Raw genomic sequence first — 9,569 nt, forward strand, 5'->3', positions numbered from 1 at the left:
AATTTAGTTTTTTTTTCCCGATTGCTTAAATTCCCTTGGATATATTCCAAGTACACAGAGTTTTCCTTTTAAAGGGATTTTTACCTTAAACACTTTGGACAGATATTTGATAACATCTTTCCAAAAGTCCTGGATTTTAGGACACTCCCATAGACAATGAAGAAGAGTTCCTTTTTCAACTAAACATTTAGTACAGATGTCCGGAATATCATTGGACATATGATGAAGCTTGACAGGTGTGAAGTGCAGACTTTTAGTTTCAACTCAAGAGTTTGACAAAAGTATTGCATGAACTGTTGTCTCTCATTTTAAAGCCTCAAAATTAATTGGACAACTGGCTGACAGGCAGGTTCGTGGCCAGGTGAGGTCTGTTCACTCATTGTTTCATGACAAATTAAGGAGATAAATATCTAGAGTTTATTTCAAGTTGAACTTCATATCAGTGACACACGTGTAGGAGGCCATCATTAGAGAGATAGCAGAGAGATAGCAAAAAAAAATGTAGGAGTGTTCAAATCAACAGTCTGATACATTCCTAAAAAGAAGGAGTGCAGGAAACTCAACAACACCAAAAGTCCTCAGACCACAGAAGACAAGTACCGTCCATGATAAGAAGAACAACTTCCTAACATCTCACCAAGTCAAGAATGCTTATCAAAATCCCGGAAGAGCTGAACGAGGTGACCTGAGGGAAGTCTGAGGTTCTCTGCTCAGACTGGTACCCCTGAGACCCGAACCTCGATCAGCAATAGAAGATGGATGGTGCAAATTACTGTCTTAAGGTGTTAAAATTTCATGTGTTGCAAAAGATTAGAAAAACTCACAGGAAAGTGCATTTTATGCTTACCAGTCTGTTTTAATGAAACGAAGTTCTCAAGATTTCAGGTTACTTCTGTAGAAAATACCCAGTTATATATCACACATCACTATTCAGCCTAGAAATATTAATATATGGGGGGGTTTTGGACCATAATTCTAGTCCTTTTCACTGCCTTATGTACTCAGATTTATAAATCTTTTAGCGATGTACATGCCGTGGCACATATGTGTGCCGTGAGAAACCATCAGGTATGCCATGGAAGATGATCCGATTTCACCGGCTCGGTACTTTTTTGCCACGACGGTGGCAGGAGGTCAGGCAGATGAAGCGAGACGGCAAACAGAGCATGAAACTGTGATGATTCACAGGAATGACCAGCGTCCAGGTAAGACACTGACATTACAGCATCTGCAGACTCTTATATACACTTGTCTATACAGGTATATATGTACATACACATACATATAGATGCAAATATGTAATGTATATAAGTTAAAAAAAAAAACTTTATTTATCCCCAAGGGGCAATTAAGAGGAAAAGACTGTTCCAGAGTCTCGGGGCAGCAATGGAGAAAGTCCTGTCACCTCTAGATTGTAACTGGGAGCTTGGAACCAATAAAAGCATTTGACTGAAGGAGCGCAGAGTTCGAGTGCGTAGATGCAGTCTAAGGAGATCTGAAATGTAATCTGGAGCCAAGCCATAGAGGGCTTTAAAAACAAATAATAAAACCTTGAAATTAATTCTGTATTTAAATGGCAGCCAAAGTAAAGATGCGAGCATCACAGTAATACTCTCTCTTTTTCTGGTACCCATCAGGAGCCTTGCAAGTGCATTTTGAACAAGTTGCAGGCGAGACAGGCTTGAGTGAAAGACGCCTAAACAGAGAGAGTTACAGTAATTAAGATGTGATGAAATAAAGGTGTGGATAACGCTTTCCAGATCTTTAGATGACAGTTTTGAGTTTAGAAATGCTCCTGAGGTGGAAAAAACTGCCGCAAACAACTGAGTTTATTTGTTTGTCCAGCTTGAGGGTAGAATCGAAAATGAAACCGAGATTTTTAACATGGGGATGTACAATAGCTGATAATGGGCCCAAGTCATTTCTTATGAGACTAACAGTCTTAGTCACTAAAAATTATAATGTCAATTTTGTCATAGTTTAGTTTGAGAAAGTTCAAAGACATCCAGCAATTAATATTGTTAAGACAATCTGAACCTTTCTGCAATGTGCTATCAGCACCTGGTTTTAGAGAGAGGTAGAACTGTGTATCATCTGCATAAGAGTGATAGGAAATTTGGTGTTTCTGAAAAATAGAGCCTAATGGGAGCATGTATAGGGAGAATAAGATGGGGCCCAGAATAGAACCCTGAGGTATTCCACAAGTAAGTGTAGCAGGGGAAGAGTTTTGTTACCCTGTGTGGCAGGATGAATGTTATTCCTTGGTTCAACCCACTTTCAGCCTGGCCCATTAGGGGGCACTGGCAGAAATAGTGGCCATTTGAGCATTCCTGGATGCTTACCTGTGATCTCCTTTTTGGTCACCTGAGTTCCCTTTGGTGTTGCAGAGATCATTCTGAAGCCTCCATCGCAGCTGGTAGGTGTTTACTCATTGTAGTGTGCACATTACCTTACTTGGTGGTAAACGGATATTGTTTTTAGGTCATAGCTGTAGAAGCCTCCTATGAGCCACTCTGCTCATGTTTCATGACGTGGTTTACTCGGTACGTAATTAAATTTTGTTACGATCTCTGCCTTTTATTGTTCTTTTATAGTAATTACTTATTATGCTTTGCAGGAAGTGTGGGCCTTAGTTTTACGCAACGCCACGCTAACTGAAGTGCTGCTGCTTTGCTTTGCTTTTACCGTCTGTTCCCGTTGCGAGGTTTCTTTTCCTGCTGCTGCCAGCTTTTTAATTAAAGTGGACGTCGGCGTGGACAGCGGCCATATGCATGCCGGTGTTGTGCCAAAAAGTGATTTCCGGTATTTGCCAAAAACTGATTGCTCGTATTTAAACTGCTATAAGTAACTTGTTGGGCTATAATATGTGAAACATATGTTAAATGCATCCCTCATGGATGACATAAAGTCATATTGAGCCACAAACAACATTCGTGTAACAAGGTAGAAGCCGCAATCAGTTTTTGGCAGTGACTTTTATATAACCTTTATTTATGCAGTTAAAAAAATCTCATTAACATTAAAAATGTATTTTGTCAGAGTAAGCTGGCCAAGAGGACAGAAGAAATGGCAGCAAATATGACAATAGTTCTGTAAAAATATTTTAAACGAGGATAAAGGACCGGATTGGTTATAATGTAAGTACAATAACACAGAGCTGTAAAGATACTTGAAAAAACAGATAATTTTTTAATTCTATATATAACCCCTTTGTAAACGCTGTTCACCGAAGTCTATTTACCAACATACATAAAGATATTACACATAAAAAAATACACGGAAACATTGGAAATCAGTTTTTGGCACAACACCGGTTATGGTGTTATGGCGTACATATTGATTGACCGAATGATTAACTTATAGTCGGGCAGACGGCAAGTTGTAGCAATACGGCGATTCCGTTTGCTCCAGATTTTAAAGTTTTATCCAGATTGTATGTTGTTTTGATTTGTAGTTTGGATTTTTGTTACGCCACTGGTGGGAGGCCCTTTTTCTAGCTGCAGATCACCAGTGTGGTCCTGCAGTTGGGTTATCCCACAGCGCTACATTAGTTTTGTTGTAATATATTAAAATTTTCTTTGTTTCTTTTATTCAGATGCGGAGTGCCGACGTGGAGGAGACTAGGGTGCCTTGGTGGTGGGATCCTTTGAGTGTACACACCTGCCTTGTTTAGCTTATTAGTGTGAGTGTGTGGTTTTGTGTTGCACTTGTGTCTTGGTGTGTTTTCTTTTTTGAGTTTGTGCGTGGTATCCCTGCCCCTCCACTGGTAAGCCTCAGCTCTGAATACCTTTTTAAGCATATTTGTACATGGATATTCATGATTGTGCTTTTATACAGGGTTTTAAATAATTATTAATAAATTGTCAACTTGTTTTATCATTGAACCTCGTCTCTGTACTGAGTATAACAAACCTAACTGCCTTCTTGGTGATTAGTGTTACTTCCAGTATTCTCTGGGTGAAATTCCCAGAGTGGCGTTGTCTTTTAAACTGTGAAGAGTATTTACTTTATTCTCACCTCGTGCTGCCACACCTGCATCAAGGAGTTCTGCTCTCTAAGTAAGAGGCAAACCATTTTAGAGCAGAACCTTGGATGCAGACGCACGTCTTCAAACGGTTTCATAGGATTGTGTGATCAACAGTGCTGCACTCAGGTCTAAAAGAATTAAAACAGTACTTTTCCAGAGTCAGCAGGGTAAAGGTCCTTTCGCACATAAAAATTAGATGTAAAGGATTTGTAAACAGCTGAATTCTGTCATTATTAACATTTTACACAACCTCCTAATTTTTTTTCATCCATGGTGAAAGATCTACCGTGACATCAAACGAACCCCGGTACGTGTTTGACGGCGCTGACAGAAATATTTGTCTAACTTTTCTGCGCCATGTTATCACCTCAGCCCAGTCCAACACATCGGTGATGATCCAAATCCAGATTTTTTGCAAAGAATCACAGCTGCAGATTCATGATCTGCTGGAAGCACCGAAACCAGCAGAGCCCCGACTGTAAGAGCAGCACACATGTTCAAACACATGAAGTGAGAATGAGCAATTTCTAGACTTTTTTGTGAACACCAGAAGAAGGAGTCGGGCTCAGGTGTGTGAGTCTCAAAGCTTTGTCCCTCGAAGCTGTAGCCACATTTCACTTTGTACTTCTGATATTCATCCCTTACATTACATTTTTTTTTAGTTTTTACACTGCACACATTAAACCGTCTCCTTTTGCATACCAGGGAAACCATATGCTCTCCTCTGCACTGTGCACTCTTTTTATTTATTTTTGCCAAACGGCTCTTTTGTAACCTCCTCAGTCTGACCTGCAGCTCTATTAAATAGGCCTTTCTCTCCTCTAGGCTGATAAGGTGATTTTGCTTCAGCTCTTAGACTGCTGAAAGACTGCTGACAGACTGCTGAGAGCAGACGGTTTGTCCAGTTAGAACTGATTTCCTGCTGATAAATCCAGAGCATGAACTCCTGCATAAATCACCGATGAGGTAACATCAAGGTCGGGTTCAGGTCAGGTTGACCTTGTCCATCCATTCTGCCAGGACTGCAACCCTCTGTGTCATTCCTGCTTTGTTTCCACTAATGAAGGCGATTTAATGAGGACATTAGGCGTTTTAATGAGGAACTAAGACTTTAAATCTATGATCTGATAAACAGAGAGGATCACTACAGTCTGGCTCAATCTGGACCTCCAAACGTCTGACTGGTGACCCGAATCCTCACCACTATACAAAGTGAGGGGTCATGTTCTGTTTAAGGGGCAAATAAGGAGACAGCAGCTTGAGACGTCACTGCTTCTCATTTACAATGTTTAAAATAATGAGCCGTTAACCACGAGAGACGTGGAACATCAAACATCCCTGCTTTGTTTCTGTGCACATTCTCTTACATTTGTCTTTGTGCATGACTATGAAATGTATGTGATTACTCAAGCTAATCACCTGATCTTAAAAGTTAAAGAAGTGAAGTATTGTGTAAAACTCTTGAGCCACACTTCACTTCTTTATCTCTTGCTTCCAAGGAGCCAGACCAGTCAACAGTTTGGACATTTTGTTTATTTTTGTGTTTATTTTTATTGCTTTCTACATTGTAGATACATACTGAAGATACCAAATATATGAAGCAAGAATTATGTAGCAAAGAAAAAATTGATAAATAACTCTAAATAAGTCTTTTAGATTCCTGAACCACCCTTAGCTTTGTTGACAGCGCTGCAAACCCTTGGCCTTTTCTCAATGAGCTCCATGATGTAGTCACCTGAAATGATTCTCACTTCACAGACGCCTTAACACCCACTCACATCCTGGGCCTTTTGACCTCAGTAAATCACATGGCAGGGTGGGACTAGGTTTCACAATGGGTTCACCCGAAACCTTGCCTGATTGTGACCGACACATTTTCACACCTTGGCTTGGGTGATTAGGCAGAGGAACAGGGGGGGTCCATGATCCTCTTGGAGACACTCCCATAGGGCTTAAAATCTGGGACTCTCCACCAATTGCTTTTAGGACTGAAGGAGCTTCTCGGATGATTCACCATGCAATAACATCTGGAACAAACTGACAGAAAACAACTTTTTTTATACCATTTTTCAGTGTTTGGGACAAGGACTCCAAACACAGTGCCAGTGCAGTAAAAGCATTCTTGGATATAAAAACACACAATGGAACATTATCAGTCATTGATTAGCCTCCCCAGAGCCTGAAGCTCAACATTATCGAAGCAGTGTGGGATTATCATGACAGAGAACAGACTAAAATACAGAAGAGCTTTGAATGTCTTTCAACAAGCCTGTAAATCTATTCCTGAATAAGGTTTTTTAAAAATGCTTAACAGAGTTAAGGTTGTGTTGAAGAATAAAGATGGTCAAAGAAACCTGACTGCTGCCTTTACATTTATATTTGCTCTTTTCAATATGAGGTATGAATGTTACCTGATCCTGTGACACTTGCGCACAGGGCTGCGCTTCTACTAACTGCTGTGACTTTATTCAGTCAGTTTTGATTTTATACTTGATGGATTTATTCATATGTATCAGGAGAAAAATCAGAGCAGGTTCCACCGAGATTTGAACTCGGATCGCTGGATTCAGAGTCCAGAGTGCTAACCATTACACCATGGAACCACGTGCTTACATCGTCGGAAATTTCAGTATTTAAAAGTTGAACAAACACGACTACCCCGATATGATTTATGTGAACTGTTAGGGGAGGATTTTTTCGCTGTACTACGTTCCGTTTATTTACATACGAATCGTTTATAGATTTCATGTTAAAACCTCAAATCTAGCATCGCCTCTGACGTCACATCCCCCGGATTTTGGACATAAAGTTTGTATATATAACTGTGAAACGTATTAGTTCCCGGGTCCATCAGCACGGTGGATAAAATCTGACAAAACAAACGAACGAACATGGTTTTGCGACCACACCGGTCATTAATAGTTCGCTCAGTGCTTATTTAATCGTTTTACTGTTTCAGTATCGTTTTACTGTTTCAGTACAGACACGTTTATCAGTAAATCCACCACTCGCCACCAGGTGTCAGTGTAACACAGCAGAACAGCTACCTGCAAACAATAAACGGCACAACACAGCCAGCACGGTGTGGAAGGTATCTATTAGTAATCATTTTTCTTCTTCTTTATATTATTATGTTGTTGATCCGTATTTTATTTTATTGCAAGTTATTTTTGTCACTTTCTGAGGATGAATTGAACTCCATGTGTTCACTGCTGATTACACGTGATTGCTAAAAACTAGAAGCACTGCTGGATGACTTGTTCTGTGGATGAATTGTGAGTTGGATGTGAAGCGCAGCTCCTGCTAAAATTCTACTGACCTCAGATCAACACTGGTCTCATGTTTCTGTCAGTGAAAACAGGTCGATGTTGTTGCTATCTGCTGATCATCAGCTGCTGTTTCATCCTGCCAACACGTCGATGCTCCTCAGCTTCAGTTACACAACAATCTAATATCACACACTCTCCTCTGTGGTTATTTAAAGTCTGGCAGCATGTAGTCTGCAGACTTTACCTGCTTCACCTCCAGCATAGACACCACATGGACAACAAAAGCACCTTACTGGTGATAATCCATGCGTCCTGTTAGTTTTGAGGTATACTTACAGACTCGGTTTGATTTCAGATGAGTACAGTGATTAGAACTGCGACCTCAGGTCCTGGTATCTGCTCTCCGTCTGTTCTCTCTGGCACACCTTCACGGGTTTTTCAAAAGGGAAAAAAATCACACTGATAACAAAGAAGTCTTAAGTTGTCTGACCTTGGTGTGAATTTGCTGAGACGTCCACTCCTTTGTGATTGTGTTAATGCACAACGGCAAAATGTCAAAACCTCTGCTTTTATAGAGTTGCTCAAATTTATAGATGATCAGCTAAGTGCATTTGATTAGCAGCATCTTAATTCAGTTTTCAGTTTTATTTGTCATATGCAAGTTAGCACAGGGTCAACATTGCAATGAAATGTGTTTGACGAGCAGCAGTCACTCAGCAGCATGATACAGTAGGAGAAAATATAATAAAATATAATAAAATAAAATAAAATAAAATAAAATAAAATAAAATATAATAAAATAAAATAAAATAAATAGAAAATAGTAAGGAGCAAAATATTAGAGAGACATGGTAAAAGAGAAAAGATGACTAAATATATATGTATCTATAAATATAAATATATGTACACTAGTGATTAAATAAGAAAATCTTGAAGAGAAATATGACGGGAGGGCAGATGGGATATTGCACAGGAATGAGCAGCAAAAAATTACAGTATTGCACTTTTAAATATAAATATCAATGACAATAAAGTGAAGTGAGCAGTGCAGATTAAACAGAGTACTTGTGAAGCTGCAGGGTAGCTTCTGAGTGCTGTGTTGTGTGTGTTTAAGTGTTGTGGTTGAGGTGTCGTACGGCTTGGTGGTAAAAACTGTTTTTAAGTCTTGTAGTCCGAGCAGACAGACTCCTGTAACGTCTGCCAGATGGTAACAAGCTTCCAATGGAAGCAGTATGTTTGCTTAGTTTTACACATGACTGCACAGAGTCCTGTTAACACGTGCCTTTTCACAGGACTGTACTATAAAATAGAAATAAAAGCATCTGTTGTCTCAGCAGGTTGTATTGAAAAACATGATGACAATTTACCCACAAAAATGTTCCTTTGATTTACACGTTTGCTCTCCAGTTTTAATGGCTACATTTTTTTAATGTTTTGTTTTTTAAGTGTTTGAGTTCAAATTAGTTGTTAGTCTGCGGGCGTCAGTCAACGATTCAAATTAGAGTGCTACTAAAGTGCTGCTACTGCAGCTCCACCTGCTGACACACTAACATTACTAACTTCCTGTTTATTGTTGTTGTGACTCTCTAACCTCACGTGTCTCCACCATCACTGCAGAGAGAGAAACCTCGTTTGGCAAAAATCTACATTTAATCTTTTTGTTATTCTGGTTGAGATTAGCATATGCTGCATAGATCATTACAGACTGGTGGCCTTGCGGGGTGCTCATCCTGCCCTGTGTGCAGTGTGCTGTACCTGTAAATGTCAGGTGTGTCCTGGTGGAGGCTGTGCTGCAGCAGCAGGAACGCTGTGTCTTCACCACAGTTGGCTGCTCATGATAATCAGGACGGATGTGCCTCTGCAGCTGCAGGAGGAGGCCCTTCAGCTTATTCACACTACTCAGAGTTCAAACTCACAGCCAGCTGACTGTACCGTGAAGGAGAGGTGAACTCATCTTCTAGTTTCCCAGTTATTCCAGGCCTCTTAGTACAGACGGATGTCTGAAGCTCCGTATTTACACATCTATTTCTTATTCCTTGAATCACTACAGCCGACTCTGACCCCACAGTTTACAGGAGACTGGATCACGTCTCTAGAGGTCAGAACAGGAGTAGTCGTTCCTCTATTGTTAGACATGACTGGGTACAGATAATGCAAATGATTCCAGCCAATAATTCCTCTTTTCTGCAGTCCTCGTTCAGAATTTTAGGGGAAAAATCTTTTGAAGACATTTGAGCTGGGTGAACTGGAAGGAAAGTTATATTATAAATAGA

At 40.0% G+C, this 9,569-nt stretch overlaps 2 long non-coding RNA genes and 1 other non-coding gene across 3 annotated transcripts in view; 2 read left to right on the plus strand and 1 right to left on the minus strand.

The window, feature by feature from the left end:
• LOC146526206 (uncharacterized) overlaps nt 1-9,569 on the plus strand; it is a 372,953-nt gene that overhangs the window by 288,730 nt on the left and 74,654 nt on the right. The window lies entirely within an intron of this gene.
• LOC146526221 (uncharacterized) lies at nt 2,376-3,158 on the plus strand. The gene is made up of 3 exons (XR_014873094.1): nt 2,376-2,416; nt 2,482-2,543; nt 2,618-3,158. It is a non-coding gene; the product is annotated as an uncharacterized LOC146526221 (long non-coding RNA).
• Nucleotides 6,559-6,630, minus strand: trnaq-cug (transfer RNA glutamine (anticodon CUG)). Its single transcript has one exon. It is a non-coding gene; the product is annotated as a tRNA-Gln (tRNA).

This window comes from Neolamprologus multifasciatus, chromosome 1 (genome assembly GCF_963576455.1).
Source record: "Neolamprologus multifasciatus chromosome 1, fNeoMul1.2, whole genome shotgun sequence".
NCBI classification, from domain to species: domain Eukaryota; kingdom Metazoa; phylum Chordata; class Actinopteri; order Cichliformes; family Cichlidae; genus Neolamprologus; species Neolamprologus multifasciatus.